General features: G+C 47.1%; 1 protein-coding gene and 1 long non-coding RNA gene across 14 annotated transcripts in view; one reads left to right on the top strand and one right to left on the bottom strand.

Moving 5' to 3' along the window:
- The window catches only part of POR (cytochrome p450 oxidoreductase), a 92,178-nt gene that overhangs the window by 20,663 nt on the left and 44,639 nt on the right, over positions 1–26,876 (top strand). For 2 of the 13 annotated variants that reach the window (XM_070230576.1, XM_070230583.1), the window contains exon 1: positions 17,942–18,170. The exons of 4 other annotated variants lie outside the window; for them this stretch is intronic. The gene's annotated coding sequence lies outside the window, so the exon portion shown is untranslated. Of the gene's footprint in view, positions 1–8,587; positions 8,754–17,941; positions 18,171–26,876 lie in introns of those variants that run through there. 7 more of the 13 variants (XM_023655014.2, XM_070230579.1, XM_070230578.1 and 4 more) reach the window with 7 other exon arrangements.
- LOC138917107 (uncharacterized) lies at positions 6,489–8,482 on the bottom strand. The gene is made up of 2 exons (XR_011424619.1): positions 8,264–8,482; positions 6,489–7,929 (listed from the first exon to the last, which is right to left on the bottom strand). It is a non-coding gene; the product is annotated as an uncharacterized lncRNA (long non-coding RNA).

The following is a 26,876-nucleotide window of genomic DNA, read 5'->3' as shown; positions in this document are numbered from 1 at the left end:
AGAAGGGGGAAATTACACAGAGATGTGTATCAGCTTATTCAAAGGGAAACTTAAGCCAGTCAGAGATTTCCTAGATGAGTGGGCTGCCTGAGAAGGCAGTGATGGCCCCACCATGGGCTCTGTGCAAAAAAAGGCTGGACGCCATGAGCTGCTGAAGAAGTGATTCCAAATGTGGGGAGGGGCGTGTTCAGGCAGATGCTGTGTGAGATGGGACCCTGAGAGTCCATGGGGGCAGAAGCATGGCAAGAGCCCAACCTAGCATGTAGGTGAGCTAGATCTCAGGATCGGGGTTTGGGCAGGAAGGGGAGTGGAAGCCTGCATGGCCTCAGCCAGAGGGCATTATGTCAGCTCAGCGTTGCCACATTTGGGGCAGGTGGTTGTCACCAGCTCTGCTCTTCCTGACTCTACTGCCGGCTCTTTTCTGCTCCCATGTGAGGCTCTGATTTCTCCCTGCGTGTGTCATTGTGCTCAGCCTCTGACCCTGCTGGATGCAGTGTAAGATATCTCCATGGGCCTAGGTTTCTCCGGTCAGACCCCAGGAAGCACAATGTCTGCTCATTCTCTTATCACAGGTGCCCCAGAGGCAGAATTTGACCCAGGAAGGGACCTGAGAGTCCAACCCCTTTGTAACCTGTCAGCCAGTCTGCGCACCAGGGCAGCACAGAGCCTCAGTTTTCTCATCTGTAATATGAGAACAATAGTACCCATTGTTTGGGATCGCATGAGCTTTTAACCAGATCTGTGGTTCTCAACCTTCGTCCTACATCAGCATCACCTGGGGGCTTCTTTTGAAACACAGATTTCAGGGCCCCCTCGCCCCCAGGGTTTCTGATTCCCAAGTTTACTAGCTTGGGACAGGGCCTGACATTTGTCATTTCTAACAAACTCCCAGGTGTGTTGATGCTCCTGATTCGGGTACCACACTTTGAGAATCACTGAACTAGACCAGTAGGTTCTCGATGGTGAGTTGGTCAGGAGATCACCAGCCCCTCAAGGCCAGGGACCAGCTCTAACCCACTTCTGTCTCTGCTAAGTGACTGCTCATGCCCTGGATGCACTCAAGAAGTGCTGTTTGGCCAGAGGAACATTAATGGAAGCCAAACAGGCTCCTCCTCAGAGGCCCTTTCACAATGCTTGTCAGTGGGTTCTGGTTACCATGGCGACAGCTGCTAGCAGCCAGGCGATTGGGGAACATAATCATGGGGCTTTCTGCATGAGGAGAGTGGGCAAAGATCATGGCCTAGCTGCACGTGGACAAGAATGTGGACGGGGGAAGGGAAGGAGAGAGGCTGTGGCTTTCCAAGCCTCCCCCTTACAGGACACCCTCACGTTAGCTCTGAGGCTCGCCCTAGCTCCTCTGTGCAAATCTAGGAAGGATTTAAACTTTGGTTGCATGACAGAGAAAAGAACAAAGAGATGGGGGTGTGTGGGGATATAGGGAGTAGGAAAGAGGAAGGGATCCTGGGCCCAGAGAACCACTGTGCCACTTCACACACACTTTAAGCCCTTTAACTCTCACCCAGACCCTAAGGGGCCATGTGACAAGGGCCCACCAGACCCACACGAGGTCACACAGCTGGCTGGGCCTTGGTGTCCAGGTGTGCTATTGCCAAAGGCCATGTTTGCTCTTTCATTTCAGGCCTGCCTTTTTGAAGTCATTGAACTTTGGACGTGGTTAGAGGGACCTAGGGGTGCGGTGGTGGCCCGGAGGCAGTGAGGCAGCGCTGGGGAAATTTCTTTAACATCTCAGGGGACCAGGCCACTCATCATCAGGGCTCCACCCTTCACAGCAGCCCCTCCTCTTTATCTGCTTTCATGTTTGGATCCATCTGAGCCATGCTGTGGACACCCCGTCCCCACCCCAGTTCTGGCCAAGTCAATCCCACAAGGCAGTGGTTTGCATATTCCAGTGCGGATAAGAATGAAGATTATTTAAAATGTCAATTTCTGTCTTGCCTCCAGAGATTCTGACCAGAGATTCTGTGGGTAAGGACGCCCTAGGAATTGGCAGTTTTAACAGGCCCCATTATGATTCTGATGTAGGTAGTTCACTGACTGCCCTTTGAGACATGCAGGGCCTCCGCCATCCCCTTTCACGGTCCCTTCTGGAAGCCCGCAGGTTTGCGTCCAGGACCCCAGCTGCCCCTGCCCCTGCCTTCTCTCAGCTGTTGCTTGAGAACAATTCATCTAGTTCCCATATCACCACCCACAGACAGCGTATCCACAGCTGCCCACACCTGGCCAGCTCACCCTGTCTCCAGCAGCGCCACACACATCTGGCTTAGCAAGCTCAGCAGCCTGGCCCTCCACTCTGTTTTATAAGAACCTGGCCCGTGACCAGCCGGGAGGTCTGAGCCAGGAGGCTTTAAGCAGGCTGAGCCACCTGTCCCTGACATCAGAAAGGAACTGGGATGTCTGGGCCCCTTTGTAAAAGAGATTTGGGCAGAGAAGCAGCCCATCTGTGGAGAAAGAACTGACTTTGGGGTGCATCGGCCAGATGGGGCTGCCCCATTTCTCTGCTTCAGTTTCCTCGTCTGTAAAGATGAGGGAAGATGACCAGGGGCTCATTGAAGGACTTCAGGAAGTTCGGGGTCCTCCGAGGCGTGAGGTTTGGCCAGGGGCTTAGAGGTCAGGAGGTGTGTCTTCAGGCTCCTCCCTCATCCCTGACAATAAGGCTCACCTGGGTACCTGCCTTCCATCCTGCTGTCACACATCCATCCTTTGATCATCACCATGAACCCAGAACCCCTGGGAGAAGTGGGCAAGGACAGAATTCTCCCGCCCCCCTAACCTGGCCAATTTTGCCGATAAGGAAACTGATTTCTTATCCAGGGAGGGAAACAAAGAGACTTGGCCAAGGCCACACATCTTGTTAGCAGTGGAAGTGGAATTTGGACCCTGATCTCCAGATGGAGTTTCCGTGCTTCGGTGACTACCTCATCCCTGACCTCATAGGTATCAGAGTGAACACAGCCCTGTGGAATCAGGAAATCTGCAAGCACATTTCCCCTGCACTCTCACTGAAACCTCCCCAGGGAAAGGGCCAGGGCAGTGCTTAGTTCAAAGGGCGTAGAGGGCCACTGGGGGCGCTTCAGACACCAGCCAGAGAGCTGGTGTGACATCTGTCATTTTTGAGAAGGAAGGGGGCTTACATCAGTTTATCACCCACGTCCCTCTGTGTCTGTGGAGGATGTCACCCCAGCTTCTCTGAGCACCCAGCTGATCTGGGACCCTCCTTGTTTTCTTATGAGAGGACACGTCAGCCCCTTTCAGGCAGCTTGCAGTGACTTCCTGCTGAGGCAGGGTGTTGCATAGCACGACCTTGGAGATTCTTTTTTTTCTGAATGCTCTTTGGTGAGGAAGATTAGCCCTGAGCTAACATCTGTTGCCAATCTTCCTCTTTTTTTTTTTTTCTCCCAAAGCCCCAGTTCATAGTTGTATATCCTAGTTGTAGGTAATTCTAGCTCTTCTATGTGGGACGCTGCCACAGCATGGCTTGATGAGCGGTGCTAGGTCTGTGCCCAGGATCCAAACAGATGAACCCTGGCTGTTGAACTGGAGAGCACGAATTTAACCACTCAGCCACAGGGCCAGCTCCACCTTGGAGATTCTTTAATGCTTGTGAAGGAGAAAGGCTGAGTCAGAGGGTACAGGGACGAGTCAGGCCTGCTGGAACAGGGGCCCTGAGAGGCTGAGGCTGGAGCCCCCAGCAGAAGGGGCTGCCCTGGGTGTGAGTGCGGGAGCCTGCACCAGCTTGGGGAGTGGTACCACTCCAAGGACAGAGCTGAGCAGAGACCCCAGGGTCTGGGTGGGTGCCCCTGGGAAGCCAGGCTGTTCACACTGAGGAGAATCTTGGCGGGGCAGGGGGTGGGGGTGAGGAGGGTGTGGGACTGGACTGCCTGCCGCAGAGAAAGGCCCCCTATCCTGGTGGCCCCTCACCTCTCCCTTAGAAGATCACACCTTCCCGATGAGTTCTTAATGCAGCAGCACCTGCACCTCCACCAGGACAAACCTTCTTCCATTCTGTTCAGTGGTGATAGCCCCCAAAACCCAACAAAGCAGGCCCATGGACAGGCCATAAAGCCTTGTCCAGTAATGACCACAGGCCAGTCCCCTAGCTCCCTCTCAGCCCAGCCTAGGTTCTGTAACTCCAGCCCATCCTGCCTGGAGTCCCTGCCCCTTGGACCCTTACTCCCTTTCACCCAAGCCCGAGCTCCTTAACTCCAGCGCACCTTTTCTGGATCCTCTGTGGCTCATCCAGCAAATGCCTCCTGCTGCCTGCGTTTGGCAGGACTTGGGGGTGGGGAGACAGAGAGAGGAGACACAGACCCGCCCCCAAGTGACTCCAGATCAACAGGAGACCAATACTCTGGAGACAGGATGTAAAGTAAGAAGTACTCCGGGCCCTGGAGGGCTGGACAGCAGTAAGGGAGCCATCACTCTGGAGGCATCAGTGCATCTTTCTGGAGGTGGGAGCACTGGTAGGATATGGACACATAAACATGAGTAAGAACGACATTCCTGATGGCTCAGAGGAATAAAAGTGCACAGCATGTATGAGAATTTGTCCAGTTTCACTGGAGTGCAGAGTTTGTAGAGGGAAGTTATGAAGATCAAGCCGGAAAGAGGTTAGGGCCAGATTTTGAATGCCCTGGCACTCAGACTGACGAGACCCATTCATTCCACAAGCTTTGGTTGTGCATCTGCCACGAGAACTGAAACACAGACAGGAGTTCAGCCTCTGTCCTTGCCAGTAACCAGTCTGGATGGGGGCAGGGAGTTTTCTAAGAACCCTGGAGGAGGTCTCTGGAAAAAGCTTGATACACCAGATCCATAGAGAGATAGAGGATGTTTCTTTTAAATCGTGCCAGGAAAAAAAAGAACTTCCAGAAAGTTCCAGCAGCACAGGAAAAGCCCAGTAATCACAGTATGGTTGGCTCGGCTGTGTACATCCTATACAATGTTACAACAATGTCAATGTTGCTATTTGACTTGACTTTTAGATCCAAGCCATGGGCAAAGCAAAGAACACACATGTAGAATGTAAATGTTATCAAGCTCACTAATGAAAATGTGGAGGTTCAGAGGGCAGAGGTTGGGAGGCAGAAGTGGGGGTGCAGAGCAAAGGGAAGGGCTAGGATGCTGAGAACTCACGGTACAGCAGAAAGAGAGACTGCCTGCAGTGGGTGGATCAAGAAATAAAGGTCCAAGGCCGTTAAATCAATTATAAAGATGACTAACAGAGAACGTAAAGTAGGTTTATAAATAACTACGTCGAAAGATATAGGCAGGGGAGGCGGGCTGTGGTTTTAATGACCTGAAACATCATTAACAGGACTTAAGAGGTAACACCTAAAATATAGGACAACAGCCAGCCACGCAAACATTTATTTACCAGCATGGAAATAAGGACCAGAAGAAAGTGCTAAACAAGGGAAGAACTCATTCTCTCTGGGCAGTGAAGATGAGGAGAAACGGAGGGGCATTGGCAGGAAGCTGTTGTCTGTAACCCCACACATGTAGAATTTTGATTTAAGAAAAATGAAGTATATAGTTACTATTCTTTAGGTATTGGGAGCCAGTAAAAGAGTTGGTTCTTTGCCTAGTGACAAGGTTGCTTGGGTATTAAAAAAAGTATTTAGGTATTCAACTTAGAAAAGTAAAACATTTGTAAGGCACAAAATGTGAAAGATACCAAGGACACACAGTAAAGGCTCACTTCGCCCCGGTCCCAATTTCCCCAGTTCTCTAGAGACAACCAAAGTTATCTTTTTTTTTTTTCCTTTTCAGAGAGGTCATGTACATACAACCAAATACATATACGCAGGACGTACATTCTTCTTCCACATTTCCTTGCAGCAATGTTTTTTAGCAACACTAATGGTAGCATTCTAGACCTACTGCTCATCACCTTACTTTTTTTTAATCAATTTATCTCAGAGATTGTTCTGGATCAGAAATGAGCCTCCTTGGTTGTCTTTTTTATAGCTGGATGATATTCACGTATGGATGTGGCAACAATAAATGACAGTGTCTATTTCCACACAGCTCCACCAACAGTGTGCCATCAAACTTTGGAAGTTTGTCATCATGCCACAGGGGAAAAATGGTATCTCACCAAGTTTTAATTTGCATTTCTTTTATGTGCTGGGTTGCAAAATTTTTCATATGGTTGAGAGTCATTTGTATTTCTTTTTTTTTTTTTTTTGATTGGCACCTGGGCTAACAACTGTTGCCAATCTTTTTTTTTTTTTCTGCTTTATCTCCCCCAACCCCCCCTGTACACAGTTGTATATCTTAGTTGCATGTCCTTCTAGTTGTGGGGTGTGGCACACCGCCTCAAAGTGGCCTGACGAACGGTGCCATGTCCGTGCCCAGGATCCGAACCCTGGGCCGCTGCAGCGGAGCGTGCAAACTTAACCACTCGGCCATGAAGCCGGCCCCTGTATTTCTTTTTCTGTGAACTGATGGTTCATATCTTTTGTCCATTTATGTTAATTAGTTATTTTTTTTTTGGTGAGGAAGATTCACCCTGAGCTAACATCTGTTGACAATCTTCCTGGGTTTTTTTTGCTTGAGGAAGATTAGCCCTGAGCTAACATCTGTGCCAATCTTCCTCTACTTTTTATATGTGGGATGCCTCCACAGCATGGCTGATGAGTGGGGTAGGTCCGCACCAGGATCTGAACCTGTGAATCTGTGGCTGCTGAAGCAGTGTGCTGAACTTTAACCACTTGGCCACAGGGCTGGTCCGTTAATTAGTTTTTAAAATTAATTAATTAGGGACTCTTTATTAAGGCTCTAGTCCTTTGATTATTAATAACTGCAAATATTCCTCCTGGTTTGTCATTTGCCTTTTGATTTTACCTGCAGGTCTTTGTTACACATCAAGTTGTCATTTTTATGTAGGCAGATTTCTTAATCTTCTCATTTATGGCTTCTGGGATTTGTACCATAACTCAGAAAGGCTTTTTGGAGATTATTAACACAAATTCTCCCATGGTTTCTTACAGGAGTTTTCCTTTTTCTTCTTTTTTTTAAAATCACTTAAATCTTCTATCTGGTGTTTAAGATTCGGGGCTTTCACTGCCATGGCCTGGGTTTGTGTCCCCGTCAGGGAACCACACCACCTGTCTTGTTGGTTGTCATATTGTGATGGCTGCGTGTTGCCGTGATGCTGAAAGCTGTGCCACCAAGATCTCAAATACCAGTGGCATCACCCATGGTGGACAGGTTTCAGCAGAGCTTCCAGACTCAGACAGACTAGGAAGAAGGACCTGACCACCAGTTCTGAAATAATCGGCCATGAAAACCCTAAGAATAACAGCAGAGCATCTTCCGACACAGCACTGGACAGTGAGAGGATGGCACAAAAAGACTGGGCAGAGTTCCTCTCTGCTGTACACAGGGTTGCAAGGAGTTGGAATCAACTCAACAGCACTAACAACAAAACCTTCATGTATTAGGAATTTATGTTAGTGTCAGATGTGAGGTGTGTATCCAACTTAGTTTTTTTCCCCGCTGGCTAATGAGAGTGTGTCTTGAGGAGGGAGGGTAAAGGGCCAGGAAGGTAGAGCAGAGAGCAGAGCACTGTCTGACCAGTTACCACGGCAGAGGGTGTAGAAGAAACTGAAGGTGGCATGCACAGTCTGGAACTGCTGAGATAATCCAGGTGAAAGGTGAGCTCAGGTGGGCGTGCACTAGGGCAGGAGCAGCAGGAAAGGTGAGGTCGGGGTGGAGCTGGAGATGGAATCCATCAGACTCAGTTACTCCTTCAATGGGAAAAACAAAAGGCCCCCGGTAAGAATCCTCTAAGACTAGTTTTCAAAGCATTCGGTCGTTGGTTAGTTGGTCTCGTTTTTAAAGACGGAGAACGGGCTCTGAATGAAGTGAGTTGCCCACTGTTCCAAAAGGAATTCGCAGCAGATCCTGTAATAATAACAGTAATAATAATAATGACAATGACTTACATTTCTAGAGCACTTACTATCGCACTAAGCTAAATCCTTTAGGATCGAGTTATATCACCAAATCCCCGTGACCCTATAACGTACGAGCCATGGGAGGAGGCAGAGGTGGGATTCTAACTCCGGACCAAGGCAGCCAGACTTTTCAAAGCCCAGACGCCTTCTGCCCCTCCCCGCGTCTTCGGTCCAGTCCTCGACCCCTGCCTGGTCACTGTCCGCCCCCTGCCCGAGTAGGCCTGCATTCCAATCCACGCCCTCCGCGTTCAGGCTGGAGGGACCCGGGGCCCTCTGCGCACCCAGCCTCGCCATTTTCAAGGGAGAGGGGTGAGAGCCGTGGAGGAGAAAAAGCCACCAACACACGCGAGCGGTAGGAAGCCAGACGGCGCGGCGCACAGCCACCGCCCCGCGGGGCCCCAAGGGAGGGCGGGCAGCCGGCTCCGGGCAAAGCACGTCGGGGACGGGAGGAGCCGCCAGCGCCGGCGCTCCCCTCCCATCTGCAACGCGGTGCCGGGTTCTCAAGCCCGGCGGCTGAGCCGGCAGGCGAGGGGGCGTGGCCGGTCGGGCTGTACCAAGAGCACAGACTCGCAGGGGGGAGGCCTGGCCCCGGGGGCGTGCGCGCTGCCCGGTTGAGCGGGGCGGCGCCCCGACGGCCACGCCCCCACCCCCGCGGCCCGCGCGGTGGTGGTAGCGTCCCAGTGGTTCGGGCCTGCGTCCTGCTCAGGTGCCGGCAGAGCTGCCGGGCCGCCAGCGGTGAGTGGGCGAGTACGCGGGCGCGGGGCTGGCGAGGTAGGGGCGCTGGGGCTTCGGGTGCGGGGGCTGTGAGGCCAGACGACTTCTGGCGGCATCCGCCGCCCGGGACCTGGGCGCTGGAGCGGGCTCTCAGGCCGAGTCGCTGCGTGTCTCACCCGACGCTCGCGCGGAAAGCGCGGCTCCCACCTCGGCCCTTCCCCTCCACCTGACCTCTCGCGGCGGCTTGAGGGTAGTTGTTTGCACGGCTCAGCACGCCCGATGGGCCCTTCGGCCGAGGATTGGGTCTCGGCGTCAGGGGGTTCCGGCTCCAGTCCCCGCGCTCCCACCCTCAGGCTGAGCCCCCTTCCCTCTCCGAGCCTCAGTTTCCCCATCTGTACGATATGCCTCAGGAGGCGGCCAGTTGTTGGGATAACTCACGTAGGAGGCTCTCGATGAATGCGAATGGGGCCGGAGTCTCACCCTGCAGCATCAGGTGGGCTCAGTCGAGGGCTTAGGGGAGCCCGCCAGCCCGGCCTCTCCGGGAATCCCTCTGCGTGCTGGCGAGGCCGCGGTACCCTTGGGGGGCAGTGCCCCTCGCAGGCAGGTGCTTTGGCAGCCGCGGCGACAGGTCGTTGGCCGGGCTCAGCTGGGCAGCCGTGACATCCTTAGCTCCTGGGAGCAATTGGGTAAGAGGTCGAGGTCTTGTAGGCGGTGGGGAGGGTTGCTTCAGGGTACTTGACCTCGGCTTTTTGCTTTTCATTTAAGGCTAGTCACCCTTGTGTAGGCTGGTGACCAATGCTGAGGAGTTTGGGGCCGTCTCCATGAATGTGCCTGCTGTCTCTCTTAGACCCATAAACTGCAGCCTTCCCTCTGAGCTTGGCCAACCTAGAGAATAGTGCTAGCAAGGGAGACGGGGGAGGAGTGGGTGGTCCTGGGCTTGAATCTTGGCACCTTGGCAGGACACTTAACTTCTTTGAGCCTCTGTTTCCTCCTCAGTAGCAGAGTGATACAGCTCATTTTGCTGCCGCGCAGGGTCGATGTTCTGAGGATCAAAACAAGAAGGTCCTGGAGGGTGACATTGAGAACTGTAACATTGCTTTAAGCTGAGCGGTTAACTAACCCTCTGGTCTCCAGTGTCCTCACTGTGCAAAGCTGGAATTCCTCCGGCCCTCTCTCCTGTTGGGGGAGAAGACATTGATACATTAACCACTCACAAGTTCTGCCCACACAGATCCCCTTTGGATGGTTGTGGGCTGGCGTGATCAGAGAAAGATCCCAAAGTCCCAGCTAGGAAAGCAGTGTACCTAGGAGGGATCACTTTCTTGTCTTTGTGTCCCTCTAGGGAGCTCTCTTTTCCTTTTGAGAGAGTGGTCAGTTATGAGCTTCTCAGGATTTTCATGCCCCTGCTGTGGGAAACTGTTTCCTTGGGCAGTTAGTGATCATTGTCTCAAGTGGCCAAATAGCGGGTCTGCATTTCAGAGAATGGAATGTTAGCTTGCAGTTGTGTTGCTGAAAGCTTCGGAGTGATCTTAACTGCACAGTTCTTCAGATCTAGCACTTGAAACAATAACAGGGAGGTTTAGGATGAAAGGAACCCCAGGGATGTACATCATCACCTGGGAGGAGCGGCATTGCCCGCAGCCAGCAAGAGTAAGGCAGGTGAATACTCCTGGGCAGTGTGAGTATATAAACAGCCACAGGAGATGTGGGTTGCCTGACAAACCTGAAAGTTTAGGACCTGCCGGTGACACTGGGTCCATCCTTGCCTCACCCCTTGAAAATCAGGATCTGAGTTAGATATGTCCGTGTGTCCTTAGGAGAAAGACTATCTATCTGAAGTCAGAAGTGCTCGGCAAATCCAGAACTTTCGCTTGTGACACCCACGGAACGTTTCGAGTTCATAAGAGTTCAGCTCTTAAGCAACTTTTTTTTTTCCCCCTGATAGAAGCTTCTGTAGTTGTAAGACCTTTCATGGTTCCAGAGGGCACAGCTGCCAGTGCAGTATCTCTGCTTCCCAGGGCTTTCGGCGGGAGTAGGGAGGGTCAGCAACCTGAGTTCAGGCTGGCACTAGCACCGTGTGCCTTTTGACAAACCACCCCCAGGCCCGTGGGCCTCAGTTTAATGCTTTGGGATTTAACTTTTTATTATATGTCAGATTCATTTAAAGTTTAAAATCAGAAAAAAGTGAAATGGAGAAATGACTTTTTATGAAAATGTGTTTTTTCTGTTTACAAAAATATCAAGTGCTCTTTGTTTAAAAAAAAACTGTTACAGAAATATGTAATATAGACAATGAACATCCCTCATAGCCCTACACGGAGACAGAAAATCACCGTTAGTGGTGTGTATATATTCTCCAGTTATTTTTCTTCCCAAATAAAAACATTTATTATGTACCTTGTTTTTTGCTTGTAACAACAGAAATTTTTAACTCAACTTTAGACACAAAACTAGTGATACTGTTCTGAAGCTTGCTTTTTATTACTTAACATGATGTCTTTCTATCTCACTATGTAAAGATCTACCTCATTTGTTTTTTTCAACCTCATTCTTTTTAAAAATGACGGGGCCAGCCTGGCAGTGCAGCGGTTAAGCTCACACGTTCTGCTTCGGCGGCCCGGGGTTCACCAGTTTGCATCCCGGGTGTGGACATGGCACCGCTTGTCAAGCCATGCTGCAGCATACCTCACAAATAGAAAGTAGAGGAAGATGGGCACAGATGTTAGCTCAGGACTAATCTTCCTCAAAAAAAATTTAAATAAATAAAAATAAAAATGACAGAAGATTCTAGTAACCCGTATTATTGAAAAAAGTTTATGTCGTTTGCAGCTCTTTGCTATTATGAATTCTTCTGCAGTCAGCAGCAGTTCTTTATCTTTGTGCAATTGGGCAAGTGTTTTTGCATAATGAATTCCTAGGTGTGGAAGACCTGGAACAATGTTTGTGAGCTTTTCAGTGTATTTGTTTAACAGATATTGACTACCACGACATCCCAGGCACTATTTGAGGTGTAGAGGGGATTAAAGTAAACACAACACACAACCCCCCCGTGGATCTGATGTTCTAGTAGGGGAGACAAAAAACACTCATGGTTTGTGAAATGGTGATCGATAATTTGGGTTTAACTTTCTATTATAGACAGGGTCATTTAAAAATGCAAATCCTAAAAGAATGTGAAATGGAGAAATGGCTTTTTGTAAAAATGTATTTTTTAAAAAAGTGCTCATTATTTTTAAAAAAAAGGCTGTTGTAGAAATACGCATTATCAACAGTGAACGTCCTTCACAGCCTTACGCTGAGACATTTTCTCAGTGGAGATAAATCATGCAGAGGAGTGTGTATGTGTTTGTAGAAATGGTGTGACTTTAAATGTCAATAGATAGTGCCAAACTCCCCTCCAAAAATGGTATCTTGTTATGTTCCCACCAGCAGAGACTCATCATTTTTAAATTCAGAATTTTAAGACCTGTTGTGAAGACTAGCTGCTAATGGCAGAGGTGCTTTTAATTCAGGAAAATTTATGCCAGACTCTGTGTGTGCTAAGTTTGTAATAAACATACACCTGTGTGCATGTACATACACACACATCATATATATATATATATATATATTTTTTTTTTTTTTTTTTTTTAAGTTTTTCTGATGACCCCAAAAGGTTGGTGTTTCCATGCCCTCTCCACAGCTGGGAGGCCACATCAGAAACAAAATCACTTGCTCCAGGCTGTGAGGGCGAATCTGAGGCCTCACCCAGGGCCATCTGCTTCCAGAGCCCTCACTCCTTTTTGTGCTGTGTTATCTCATTTTCTGACGGTGGAGGATTGTTGTATGTTTTGTTTTTCTTTTACTTTTGGTGGATGGAAGGGAAATCTCCTAATATATATATAATTACTTAATAATATGATTGTTCCTCCTCGCTTTCAGTACCACAAAGCACAAGTAAGTATGTCTTGTATGTCTCATTGTACGTTTCATTATAGTGTAAGGAACATAATGAAGTGAGGATCTTACAGAGAGATAGACAATGCCAGTTCTTCTATTATTATTCTTATTATGTAGCCTACAGAACAAAACTTGTTTTCCTGTGCAGTTCTGTTATCTGGCATTTGGTGGAAATTTGGACTCGCCGCGCGGGAGGGGAGAAGCTCCCAGGTCAGAGGTAGCTTACCAGCTTATGCAGGCATTGGCCCATTCCACACCTTACCTTCTCCATCCATGTAGTGGGGGAAAGACTCCCTGCTCCCCCTACCTCCTGTGTTTATTTCTCAGCAGTTAGTTCTCCCTGTTCTTGGCAATGTTTCCATCTCTGTGGAATGACACTTAAGAAACACATGTTGGGCCCTCAGGGTCTACGCTTCAGTGTGTAGGGCCTGATTCTGGCACTTGAGAACTCTGACAGGGAGGGGAACAAGCAGAGAGGTGAACAACACGGCAGAGAGTGTTGAGTTCATTCTTGAGATAATGTGTGAAAGGTGCCTATTTTTGGTGCTGAGCCTGGTATGCGCTGGGGAGCACTCAGGACAAGCTGCCTTGTTGTGGGGGATCATGCAAGGCTCCATAGAAGTGGTGACATTGGAGTTGGGTCTTGGAGAGTAAGTAGGGATTCCCTGAGCCCACCAGTGCACACCCCCTCTGGGAGTGTAGGGTGCAGGTTGCATGAGGCCTGGAAGTGGTTGGGGCTTACCTGAAGGGGTCTCATGAACCATACCAGGTGGTGGGGATGCTGTTCCATAGGTTGGTGATGTGACTGGCACAGAGCAGTGTTTTCTTGTATTAGATTTTCAGCTTTCTTGCTGCCCACTGTCCTCTCTGGGTGAACTCGTCATTTAGCAATCTCACTCTGACAAAATCTGTATCATTCTGGTTTAGAGCTCTATGTCTTAGGAGTGTTTTTCCTTCCCCAACCCCCTTTCCAAGTGAGGTGTTTGTATTAGTTGGGTATCTGTTGGGATGTGAGTGTGTGTGAAGTTGGAGGAGTCCCATGGGGCAAACCGTGGCTCCTTGCGAGCTGATGGCTCCTGGTCGTTGAGGCCACTGGAGCCAATTCATCAGCCTCTGTTTTGCCTGATGCTGGTTGGTGTGGCAACTCCGTTAACACTTGGGTGTGTTGTGGACAAAGCGCCTAGGGACCTGGTCCTTCTTCTGTGTGGAAAACTTCTGGTATAGGGGGCTTACTTATTTCGCTTATAAAGAGGTGACTGTGGTGGGGGGAAATTGAAGAATTATCCTTTAATTGGAGCGCAGGAGGGCGAGGCATTCTGATCTCCTTTGCATAGTTTCTGTACACAGCTGAGAGAACTGTTTGCGTGCTTCCCAGAAGTTAGTCAGTTTCAAGAATGTAGTGATGGCCCACACTGTGGTGCCGTCAGCCATGGACTGTTTCTCAGAGAACTAGATTCTTTAGACACATCCTGCAGTAGGCAAATGGAATGGAAGGAGCTGGTGTTAGTCCCCCTGGTTGTCATACAGGAGGAAGATGGACCCTGAGGGGGACGATGGGACTTACGTGATTTACCTCTAGGTGAAATTTATGAATCATGTTTTGTCATTTCTTTTTATCTCCCCTAGTTTTATCTTCAGTGCCTTTTCTTGTGGCCCTGCCCACCCCACCCTGTTGGCCGGGTTCAGCCTCCACATCCCCTCTTGCTTTGGTGCTTGTATAAGAGTGCCATGATCTTGCGAGCCTTTGATCCTAGGACACACATCATCATTGCACTGGGTAGGCTGGGTCTGTACAAAGGTTTGAGGTCTGGGCAGGAACACATGAACTTCTGCTCACCTTCTCTGAACCCAGAGATGTTGACTGTGTATCTGTAGGTCATTTGGGGTTGGTTTTCAACACAGCAAACAGGGGTGGTGGTTCTTGAGTGCACGGAATATATTAACCAATTGTGCCCAGCTGCTTTCAGGGGTGGGGTTTGGGTTGGGACACATTCCAGGCATGGGAAAGTTTTCCATCAGGGATCTGTGGTCTTGTGAAGAAGGGCATTTGTTGGTTTCAGTTTTTCAAAGCCTTTGTGACTGTTTAAGAAACCACATGTGTTACGAGCACATGTTGGGTGCAGTCCCTTTTGTAATGTGATTTGCAAACTCTAAAATGTTGTTTAAAACCACAGCAGTGATGAAAAAGCCCCATCCGGCCTACCTGAAACCCCCACCAGCAAGGTCTCTACCCACGTTAGTGACCTTCCAATCTTCCTGATTTCTGAAGCTCTAAGGACAAAAGACATTTTTCCCCTTTTCCCTCATCTTTATTCTGGGTTTCGGCCACCATGCGGTCCTGTCCACTTTTAGTCTTTGAATCTCTTCCCACTGCTTTGCCCTTTTCACTGCCTCTGTGCTAGCCCCCTGATTGGCCTCTCTGAGTCCATAATTCTTCCTCCCCAGCACTTCTCAAGATCTGTCCATGGTACCATTGCTAGATTATCTCCAAGCCCTCCTTTATCACCCCTCCTTTGCACAAGAATTTAGAGTTGCTCTCTCTTAGTGTTCTGTGGGTTTTTTTCCTTCTCCATCTACCTCCATAAAGGATATGGAAGTGGCTTATAATAAAGGGAGTCTAATTCTCCCTCTCCCTAACAGCAATGTGGTTGGAATAGAATGTGGATTCAGTGAGGAGAGGGAACTTCCTCATCATTTCTGTAAGTGTGTAAGCCAGTGCATAGAGCGGCGCCAGGCGTAAGGTAGTCACTCAGTAAGTACTAACTGGATGATCAGAGGGATAAATGGATGACTGAAAGATCATGGCTTCTTTCTCCCAAGTGGACTGCTAAGCTTTCTCCTGCGTATTCACTGAGGCCAGATGTCACTATTGGGTCTGATCTGTATTTTTCAAGATTATTCTAAGGTGCAATATGAACTTTTTGTAGGATTTTAGTTTTTCATCCAGGTATGAAATTTTAAATGTTTCAGGTTCCTCCTGCAGTTGATAGTTTGTTCAATAGTTAATCATTTTCTAATTGAAGAAGAGAAAGAACTTGGGTAACCCCCCCATAGTATTCTGTCTTTCTAAATGTTTCTAAATCAGAAAACATGCCAAAAACATGAATAAATTTTATTTTTAAAATTCTAATGAAATGAATAAAAGGGATCTAGTCTAACCCTTGAGTGTATGCCAGGTCCTGTGCTGGGTATTTTATATTTCATGTGATGATCACAACACTGAGAGGATGGTCAGTGAGGGGACTGAGGCTGAGTGATAAGTAAGGTGCCCAGGGTGTCATGGTGTGTGGGTGGCATATCTGGGATTTGAACTAAGGTCTGTCTACGTGCAAGGCTCATGTTCTTTCATGGCTCAGCTGGGTTTTAAGTTTATTGAATGCCAAGGCCCATACTCTCTTTAGCAAACCAAAACCTATGGAAAGAACTAGTATTTGAGAGGAGGACCCTGGGAAGCAGGTAATTGTACCAAAAGACAGTCAAGGGAAGCTATTGTGATTGAGCTCAGAGCTTCCTGGAAGACAAGGCAAAGAAGGATGAGATTGCACAACAAATCTTATGGAAAAAAGGAAGCAGATGAGTTTATCACAAGAAACACTTTTCCCTGGGCCTGCACGCAAGGTCCATTGAATAAGACAGTGCGCAGCAGCCTCCGTACTCCGCAGGTGTTTATAGAGTACCTCGTGGGTACCAGGCCCTCTGGGGGGTACTGAGACTGCACTTGTGTGTGCAACAGACTGACAGGATGATGATGACTTAGGCTAGAGTGGAGGGAATGTTCTAAAGAACAGAGGAGCATGACCCACAGGTAGACCTTTCTGGGACCCACTCGGGTGAAGGCAGAAAAGTTCAGGCTCTGTTATAATACTGTAAGGGCAGATCTTTGAGGGGATGGGAGCAAGACAATAGAATCAGAGGGATGTATTTTGTCAGGCAGGGGTAAAGCCGGAGAATCTGGGAGAGTGAGTGGGAAGAGACCCTTTGCCAGAGGTGGGAGGCAGACAGTCCATAGTGGAGGTCCTGAGGTTCTTAGCACGTCCCATGCACAGTGTCCTGCCATTTTGTTGTGAAAGTTGAAAAGCCTACCTTGGCTTCTTGCATCTTAGTGGTGACCATAGACAGATCTGGGAGTTCTCAGGAGGCAGCACAAGTTCTGGTCAGATGCTCCTGGTTGAAGGGCCAACATGCTCTTCCAAGTGTGGAGTGATGACTCTGGTCTCGGAGATTTTGTTAATTCAGTCATTCAGCAAATATGTATTGAGCACCATGCCAGGCCTGTTGAACAGTGCAGAAATGCAAGATAGCCCCAGCCAGACACCAGCCTCTACCGTGTCTCCAGTTGTTTTTGTCACGTGCCCTTAAGTCAGCTCTGACTCTTGGTGACCCTGTGAATGAGTGATGTCCACGATGCCCTGTCCTCAGCAGCCCTACTGAGCTCCTGTAGACTCATGCCTATGGCTTCCTTTATGGAGTCAATCCATCTCATATTTGGTCTTCTTTTCTTTTCTTGATGCCTTCTACTTTTCCCACCATAAGAATCCTGGCTTCTCATGAGGTACCCAAAGGAGGACAGCCTCTGTTATATCACTGTTGCCTCCAGCGATTGTTCAAGGCTTAATTTGCTCTAGGACCCACTCGTCCATCTTTCTGGCAGTCCAGGGCATCCACTGAGCTCTCCTCCAACACCATCTTTCAAATGAATCCGTTTTGCTCCTGCCAGACTTCCTCACTGTCTAGCTTTCACACCCATACATAGTAATTAGGAATATGAGGGTGTGGATAATCTTGACTTTGGTCTCTAATGACACTTCCTTGCACTTGGTGATCTTTCCTATTTCTTTCATTGCTGCCCTTGCAAGTCTCAGTCGTCTCTTGATTTCTTGGCTGCAGTCTCCATTTAAATTGATGGCGGAACCAAGAGAAACAAAATCTTTAACAATTTCAATGTCTTCATGTTGACATTAAAGTTGTATAGTTCTTACTTAGTCATGATCTTTGTCTTCTTAATGTTCAAATGCAGTCCTGCTTTGGCCTTTTCTTCTTCCACTTTCTCCAGAAGTTGTTTCAAGTCATTGCTGCTTTCTGCCAGAGAGGTGATGTCATCTGCCTTTCTTAGATTGTTGATATTTCTTCCATCAGTTTCACTTCTCCTTCATCTGAGTCTAGCCCAGATTTCATGTGATACATTCTGCATGCACGTTAAACAGATAAGGAGATAAAATGCCCCCTTGTCTGACACCTTTGCCTGTAGGAAACTGTTCTGTCTCTCCGTATTCTGCCCTGATAGTGGCTTCTTGTCTGCCATACAGGGTACCATCAGGACCATCAAGTGCAGAGGTGCGCCTGTTTCTTTCAGAGCAGCCCATGGATTTCATGGTCCACACAGTCAAAGGCTTTCCTAGAGTCTGTGAAACATAGCCTGACTTTCTGGAATTCTTTGGAGCACTCCAAGAGCCAATGAATAATCACAGGTAGATCTCATGGGCCTCCATTTTCAAGATGCAGCTTGCACAGCAGGCATTTCCTGCTCCCTGGAAGGTAAAAGCCTTTGCTGCAGCACCTTGAGCATCACTTCACTTGCCTGGGAGATGAGAGCAGTGGTCCTGTAGGTACTGCGCTGCTTGGCATCTCTGTTCTTGGGCATTGGGATGTGTTTGAACGCTTTCAGTCTGTAGGCCATTGTTTTGTTTTCCATATTTGTTGGCATATCCTTGTTAGGATTTTGACAGATTCAGTCTCTGTGGCTTGAAATATCTCCATCTACCCCTGGTGACTTATTTCTCCTCACTATGTTCAGGGCAACTATCACTTCACTTTCTAGAATTACACGTTCTTCCTCGTAGAAATCTTCCTCAAAGGCGTCTGTCATTCTTTTGTCTCTTCTGCCTAGATCTTCAGTGTCCCGATTCCACTTTCCCTTCACTTCCTCCTGCTCAGATAGTGTGCTTCTTGGTTGTTCAGCAGTGCTTATCTAGGTTTAAATTTCCTGTTGATTTCTTGAACCTTCTGGAAGAGACCTCTTTTCCTTTCTGTGGTTCTCTTCTATCTCTGTATTGGCCACTAGAGTGGTCCCCTTTATCTCTTTCTGATAGGCCCTGAAAAGCTACATTCAGGATTCAAACCCTGCTTTTGTCACCTTTTACTTTGCTCCTCGCCTCTCCTTAACAATTTTTAGTATCTCTTCTCTCCTCCATCTCAATGTTTTTCTTTCTGCTTCAGGCGCTGGCTTTTCATATTCTTCCTTAATGATATTTCTGGTCTCACCCCACAGTTGTTCTGCTTCTCAGTCAGTTAAGTTTATCAATGCAAATTTGGTTTTTATGTGGACTTTAAATTCATTGGGAGTGTTGTTTATGTTCTATTTTAGCACTAGGATTCTTTTAGTGCTCTTCTTCAGCTGTGCTCTGCTGTTTGATGTTAGCAGTTCGTTATCAGGACCTCAATCTTCTCCTGGTCTTGTTCTGGCAGAGAATACAGCCTCTTCATCTCCTGCTTCCAGTTATGTGGTTTATCTGATTTCTGTATCGGCATCTGGCGATGTCCATGTCGACAGTCGTCTGTTCAGTTGCTGGAAGCACATATTTGTTGGCATTGCAGAAATCCGTGAGGCAGTCTCCTGCCATTTCTGACCCCTAGTCCAAATTTTCTGATGATATTTGATTCTGCTTTTGCATTCTAGTCACCTATCATTGAGCGTATCTTGTCTTGGTGTATGATCAGTTTCTTCTTGGATATTTGCATAAAATCTTCCGGTTTTGTCTTCTTCAGCATCTTTGGTTGGAGCACAGACTCACACATGGTTGTGTTAATAGGTCTTCCCAGAAGTCTGACTGATGCTATTAGAGCCCTAATTGCTTGTGCCTCCATATTAGAGCCACTCGTTTCTTCTGAGTTTGTCATTTCTGTAGTAGAACACTTTGTAGTCATCTAACTGAAGGTGTCCCATTCTCATCCATTTTAGTTGGCTAATGCCGAGCACTGTGATATTTAAACGTTCCATTTCTTGCTTTACAATTTCCATTTACCTTGGTTCCTGCTTCTCACATTCCGTGTTCCCGTTGTACTTGTTGTTCAGCATCGGACTTTCGTCTTTGTCTGTTTCAGCCGCTGGACATCCTTCGGGCCTTAATCTGGTTGTGTCATCAGCAGCAGTGCTATTCATACTTGGTCTTTGCTCTTAGCCAGGAGCCGCTTGAGTGTCTTCCAACCTGGGGCAGGGGAGTCTCATCTTCTAGCACTATCTCATATTTCATTTTGGACTGTCTCATCATAGGGTTTTCAAGGTAAAAAAAAAAAATTTTTAAAACAAGAGGAAAACACAGCAGTGGTTTTCCAATGCCCTCTGCTGCACTCTGTGCATCCAGACCACACGTGCTCAGGTCCATGGTGTCTCAATCACCCATCACCTGCGAAAGGTAGGCGCCCCTGTGGCATGTCTCCAGGGGTTATTTAATTTTGAGCAATGCTGTCACCTAATGGTACAGCCACGCAATGGTACAGGGACTGCAAAATAACCCCAGGTCATTCAGTGAAGCAACTTCTATCTATAACTTTGCCTTGTTCTAAAAAGGTTTTGAAGGACATGCAGATGGATGATAGAGTGGCTCTGATGCCAGCCACTCTGTCATCTTGCTGTGGCCAAGGTTCCTTTTGTCTGGGTTTGAACCCTGTTCCACTGTTTATCAACTCCCTGACTTGAACAAGGTGCTTTAATCTCTGTGATGATTACAGCTCTGTACCTGACAGGACTGTCACAAGGATGAAACGAAATAGTAGAGTGTCATGATGTAAATGCTTCATATATGTTCATTGCTGTTGCAATTGGTATTTATTTAGAAAAAATAAATAGAAGAGGCAAATAGAAACTGAGGGAGGGGCACCTAGGGTTAAGGATAGTCTGTGGCTGCGAGAGGCTCTTTGCATTTGTTCAGCTTCCTGATGTCCAGAGGGAAGAGGGGAAGACAGATCCAGAATGAGGAGTGGCTGTTGATGAGCCCAAGATTTCTTTTTGCGGCAATGAAAATGTTCTGGAATTAGCCATGATGACTGCACAGTGGGTGAATGTCCTGAAAGTCACTGAATTGTACACTTTAAAGTGATGAATTTTACAGTGTGTGAGTAATATCTCCCTTTTAGAAATCTGGCTCATAGGTCGTGAGTCCTTGAGCAGCTGACCTCCCTCCAGCTCTGCCACCAGCTCCCCACCACCTCGAGTGAGGCCTGCACACCTGCAGCACACGCATTCTCTGCTCACTGCCTACTTCTGTGCCCCTACATTTCTTAGCCCTCTTGAAGTTAACCTCAGCTAACGATCTGTGAGAGGGCGTGACATGTGTCGCTTCTGGCCTGAAGCATTTAAACGCTGGGGCTGATCCCTCCCCGAGTCTTCTCCCTATCACAGCAGTCCTGGAATTTATCCACTGAGGTGGTGGAGTCACAAGGAAAAAGCTGCTTAAACTACTGAGTCCTTTTACGGAAGCCAGGAGCCTAGCAGAGTCACCTTGCCTACACAGATGTTGCATAAAGTTGTGCATTAAGCCACTTGGGAAGTGGGTCAGTTCTCGGAGGACACGTTTTCCCAGTACTGTGGCCTAGAGAAATGTCCTCATTGCCCCTCCTGCCTGTGTGATGTGGTGGGCATCTTTTCTAACAGGAAGCCACAGCAGGTGCAGGTGTGTCCCCACAGCTTGCTGTGGCCAAGTGTCTGCCAGAGGGAGATTAAACCGTCAGCCTCAGGAGCATCTCTCGTGACCCAGTGTACCTATCCTGAGCGCAGCCTGGTGTAATGTCAGGCCAGCACCAAAGGATTTTGTCTTCCTGCTCCCTAAGAGAACGTGGTCGGGGCAATAAGAAACCGTCAAGAGCTACTGGTTTACCGCTGATGGACAGTCCTGTAAATGGTGTAATATTTGTCAATGCTTTTATAGACACCACAAGACAGTCTTCTGTCACCATGGCATCTGATTATTACTGACCTGTCCCTGTCATTGTGAGTTTTTAATAACCCTCCTCCCCAAATCCTGCAACTTAAAAGCATGATATGAACCCACAGACACAGACCACAGAGATGACCTACAGGTGGTGCTCAATACACATTTGATTGGCACCAGCCTTTAATGTGTGGCGGTGGCCTAATGTCAAGGTGAAATGCAGGCAAAGCTGGGGGAGACAAAACAATGCCATCTGAGGCCTGAGCCCAAATCCGGCCTGACCTCTTGATAAAGTCTGACCTTTCAAGACGTGGATGCCCACCTCTGTCAGATGGTCTTTCTTCAGTAGTCTTGCTTCCTGTCAGCTCATGGGAAGAGTGAGTCTGAAGCCACTTGTCAGACAGAAGGAAGGCACTGCCTAGGACCTGCTCTGCCCATAGCAGCCTTATGTGGCTACTGGTCCTTGCTGCCCAGCAGAAGCTCAGGTTTTGCTGAATGGCACAGCTTTCTGCTGGCTGAACCTGGGGTGACTGGCCAGCACGACAACCGACTGGGACCGTGTGAGCCAGGAGGTGGGCCACACCCTTTCTTGTCTGTGGGTAGCAAACAATAGCTAGGGTTGCACCAAGAAGTGGCAGAAAGGGGCTCACAAGGCCCTTAAATCTCCCTCTTTGAGTAGCTGGCATTTGTGGTATTCTTGCCCCAAATTCATAACCTCACTCCAATCATGAGAAAACATCTGTCGAACCCAAACTGAAGGGCATTCTGCTAAATAACTGTCCAGTAGGTTCTGAGAGTAATTTGCTCAGCCCTTAGGTCTTTGACTCTGTGTCTGTAAAATGGGTGAAATAATACTTATCTAAACAGGTTTATCATACGAATCAAAAGAAGGAGCTTGTGTAAAGTGCCTAGCATGCTGCTTGGCACACAGTAGGTGTTGAGTCAATGTTCGTTCCTGTTGCCTCCTCCTGCCCACTAAGCTGGCAGTGCACGCTGTGCTGAATAGGGCTGCGTAGGCCTTTCTCTCTCCCGCAATTCTGAATGCTTGTTTTTTGAGAACCAATGGTACTGACCTTTGTTTCTTGGAGTTTATGAGGAATCCAGGTCATCAGACATTTAGCCAACACTTCCTAGAGGCATACAAAGATGAATAAGACATAATTCTTTTCTTCCTTTTTTTTTTTGACTGAGGAAGGTTGGCCCTGAGCCACCCTCTGTTGCCAATCTTTCTCTTTTTGCTTGAGAAAGATTCATCCTGAGCTAACATCTATGCCAATCTTCCTCTGTTTTGTTTGTGGGTCGCTGCCACAGCATGCTGCCAGTGAGTGGTGTAGGTCTGCGCCTAGGAACTAAACCATGGCCACCAAAATGGAGTGCACCGAACTTAACCGCTAGGCCATGGGGCTGGCCCCTAAGACATAATTCTTGATCTTCCAAGGAGTTCATAATCAGATGAGAGAAGTGGACATGGAAGTAACTGTGTATAATACAAGGCAGATGCTGCCACATGCCGTAACTGAGCATGATTAGGAAGTAGGAAGGGCAGATTTTATGGGGGAAGTGGCACTTGAGTTAATCCTTGCAGATATAGCTTTGATGGCTACAGACAGAGAGGGAAGGACATCCTTAGGACAGACGGAACAGTGAAGCAAAAACAGACAGCAGTGTGTATAAGATGTGTCTAGGGAAGCTGATAAGAAGTCCCTGCAATAAGGAGGCTACTGGATTTTTTTCCTAACTTCTTATTTTTAACCAATTTTTGACTTACTGAAAAATTGCAAAAATGGCACAAAGAGTTGCCTTATATTTCTCACCCAGTTTCCCCTGATGTTAACATTTTACATAATTATAATACAATTATCAAGAACAGGAAGTTAACATTGGTACAGTATCATTAACCTAGGGGTCACAAAGTTTTTCTGTAAAGGGCCAGATAGTAAATACTTTAGTCTTTGTGAGCCGTAAGGTCTCTGTCACAACTACCCAACATTCTTGTTTTAGCAAGAAAGCAGCCATAGATAATCTGTAAATGGACGAGCATGGCTGTCTTCTAATAAAACTTTATTTTCGAAAACAGTCAGCAGACTGGGCTTGGCCTAAGGGCCAGAGTTTGCAACCTCTGAGCTAAACTACACCCTTACTAGAATTTCATCAGTTTTTCCAGTAATGTCTTCTTTCTGTTCCAGGATCCTGTCCTGCTTTGTGTTTACTCGTTACGTCTCCTTGGTCTCCTCAAGTCTGTGACAGTTCCTTCGCCTTTCCTAAACCTTGATGCTTTGGGAGAGTACCAGTCAGTTATTTGGTAGAATGCCCCTCAGTTTGGGGCCAACTGATGTTTTCTCATGATTGGAGTGAGGTTATGCATTTGTGGCAGGAATACCGCCAAATGGTGTTGTGCCCTTCTCAGTGTGTTGTCTCAAGGGGTTTATTAGTAGCGATGTCTACCTTGATCTCTTGGTTACGTTGGTGTCTGCAGGGTTTCTCCACTGTAAAGTTACTATTTTTCCCTTTGTAATTAAGAAGTATCTGGGGGGAGATACCTTGAGACTCCGCAAATCCTGTCTCTCCAGGGATTTTTGCCTGCTGGTTTTAGCATGCCCATTGTAGATCTTATCTGCAACAGTTATTACTGTGGTATTTGTCTATGGTAATTCTCTATTTCCCTCTTTCCTTCTACATTTATTAGTTGGAATTCTACCATAAGGAGGAGCTGTTCCTTCTCTCCCATTTATGTATTTATTTGATTATATCAGTATGGACTCATGGATATTTATTTATTCTATGGTTAAAAGTCCAGTACTCTACTAGCAGCGAACAATCCAAAGAGGAAATTAAGAAAACAGTTTCATTTATAATAGCATCAAAAAGAATAAAATACTTTGGAATAAATATAAACAAAGAGATGCAAGACTTTTACACTGAAAACTGCAAAAACATTGCTGAAAGAAAATAAAGAAGACCGAAATAAACGGAAAGACGTTCTGTGTCCGTAGATTGTAAGACTTACGATTGTTAAGGTGGTGTTACCCCCCAGAGCAATTTACAGAGTCCTCAAAATCCCAGTGGCTTTTTATGCTCACGTGCAAAAACTGATCTTAAAATTTCTATGGAATTGCGTGGAACCCCATAGCCAAAACACTCTTGAAAAAGAAGAACAAAATTGGAGGACTCATACCTCCTGATTTCAACATTTACTACAAAGCCACACTAATTAAGACAGTGGTGGTACTGTCGTAAGGATAGACATATAGGTCAATGGAATAGAACTGAGAATCCAGAAATAAACTCATACATCTGTGGTTAAATGATTTTTGACAAGGGTGCCAAGACCATTCAATAGGGAAAGAATAGTCTCTTCAGCAAATGGTGCTGGGATAACTGGATATCCACACACAGAAGAATGAAGAGGGACTCTTACCTTACACTGTGTACCAAAATCAAGATCCACAAAGACCTAAATGTGAGAGCTAAAATTATAAGACTCTTAGAAGAAAACATGGGGGTAAATCTTCGTGACCTTGGATTTGGCAGTGCTTTCTTAGATAAGACACCAAAATCACAACAAAAGAAAAATTAGATAAATTGGACTGTTATGGACTGAATATTTGTGTCCCCCTAAAATTGATATGTTGAAATCCTAACCCCAAATGTGATAGTATTAGGTCAGAGGAGTAGTACCTTTTGGGAGGTAACTAGGTCATGGGGTGGAGCCCTCATGAATGGGATTAGTGCCCTTCTAAGAAGAGACGCGAGAGCTTGCTTCTTCTCCCTGCTCTCTGCTACATGAGGATGCAAGAAAGCAGCTGTCTACAGGCCAGGCAGCAGGCTGTCTCCAGACACTGGATCTACTGGCGCCTTGATCTTAGACTTTGCAGCCTCCAGAACTGTGAGAAATAAATGTTGTTTAAGCTGCCTACTTTATGGTATTTGTTACAGCAGCCCAAGCTAAGACATGGACTTCATCAAAATTAAAAACTTTTGTGCATCAAAGGACACTGTCAAGAGAGTGAAAAGACAACCCACAAAATGGGAAAAAGTATTTCAAATTATATGTCTCATAAGGGTCTAGTATCTAGAATATATAAAGAACTCTTATAGCTCAACAACAATAAGGAAAAACCCAACTGAAAAATGAGCAAAGGACCTGAATAGATATTTTTTCACATAAGACATACAAATGGCCAACAGGCACATGAGAAGATGCTCAGCATCCTTGGTCGTTAGGGAAGTGCAGATCAAGTGCAAATTTCAAGCACAGTGAGATCCCACTTCACACCGCGAGGATGGCTGTTTAAAGCCAAACAGGACCAGAAAACAACTCCTGCCGGTTCGAATGTGGAGAAATTGGAGCCCTTGTACGTTGCCGTTGAGAGTGTAAGTGGTGCATTCGCTGTGGAAAACAGTTTGGCATTTCCTCAGTACGTTTGGCATAGGATTACCATGTGACCCAGCAGTTCCACTTCTAGTTGTATACCCAAGAGAATCGAAGAGAGGTACTCCAACAAGTACTTGTATGTGAATGTAGCAGCATTATTTATAATATCCAAAAATTGGAAACAACCCAAATATCCATCACATGATGAATGGCTAAAATATGGTCTGTCGATACAATGGAATATTATTCATCCATAAAAAAGAATGAAGGGCTGATATGTACCACTACGTGGACAAGCCTCGAACATGTTATGTTAAGTGAAAGAAGCCCGTCACAAAGGAACACATATGAGATGTCTGTCATAGACAAATTCACAGAGCCAGAAAGTAGATGAGTGGCTGCCGGGAGCTAGGCAATGAGGAGTGACTGCTTAATGGCTACAGTGTTTCCTTTTGGGGTGATGAAAAACTTCTGGAACAAGATAGTGGTGATGGTCGCACAATATTTTCAATGTATTTAACACCACTGCACTGTACACTTTGAAACAATAAAATGGTAAATTTTATGTTACGTGTATTTTACCACAATAAAAAAATAACTTTAGAGACGAATACCCCCCCACACACACAGGAAAATACAATAATAGCATTATTTATTCGTTGTGTCAGTTTTTCTGGCTTTAGCCATTAGGAACTCCTGCCAGCTGTCTCCTGGTTCTCGCAGGAGCCCCCTCTTTGTCTGAGCATTTCCCTAATTGGCTGCACCACAAGATGTCCCAGGCTCGTCTTTTCTTTTCCACGCCTCAGCCCCGGAATCAGCCCTTTCCTTAAGAGGCCCTGGTTCCTTTGATTGGAGAACGGGGTTTAGAAACAAGATCTGGGTGCTAAGTGACACTCTTATTTTTGATCTGCTTCTGCCCCGAAGTGCCCAAGTCGGAGA

This window comes from Equus caballus, chromosome 13 (assembly GCF_041296265.1).
Source record: "Equus caballus isolate H_3958 breed thoroughbred chromosome 13, TB-T2T, whole genome shotgun sequence".
In the NCBI taxonomy this organism is placed as follows: Eukaryota; Metazoa; Chordata; class Mammalia; order Perissodactyla; family Equidae; genus Equus; species Equus caballus.
The sequence above is the reverse complement of the archived record's forward strand: the minus strand, read 5'-3'. Positions and strand labels throughout refer to the sequence as shown.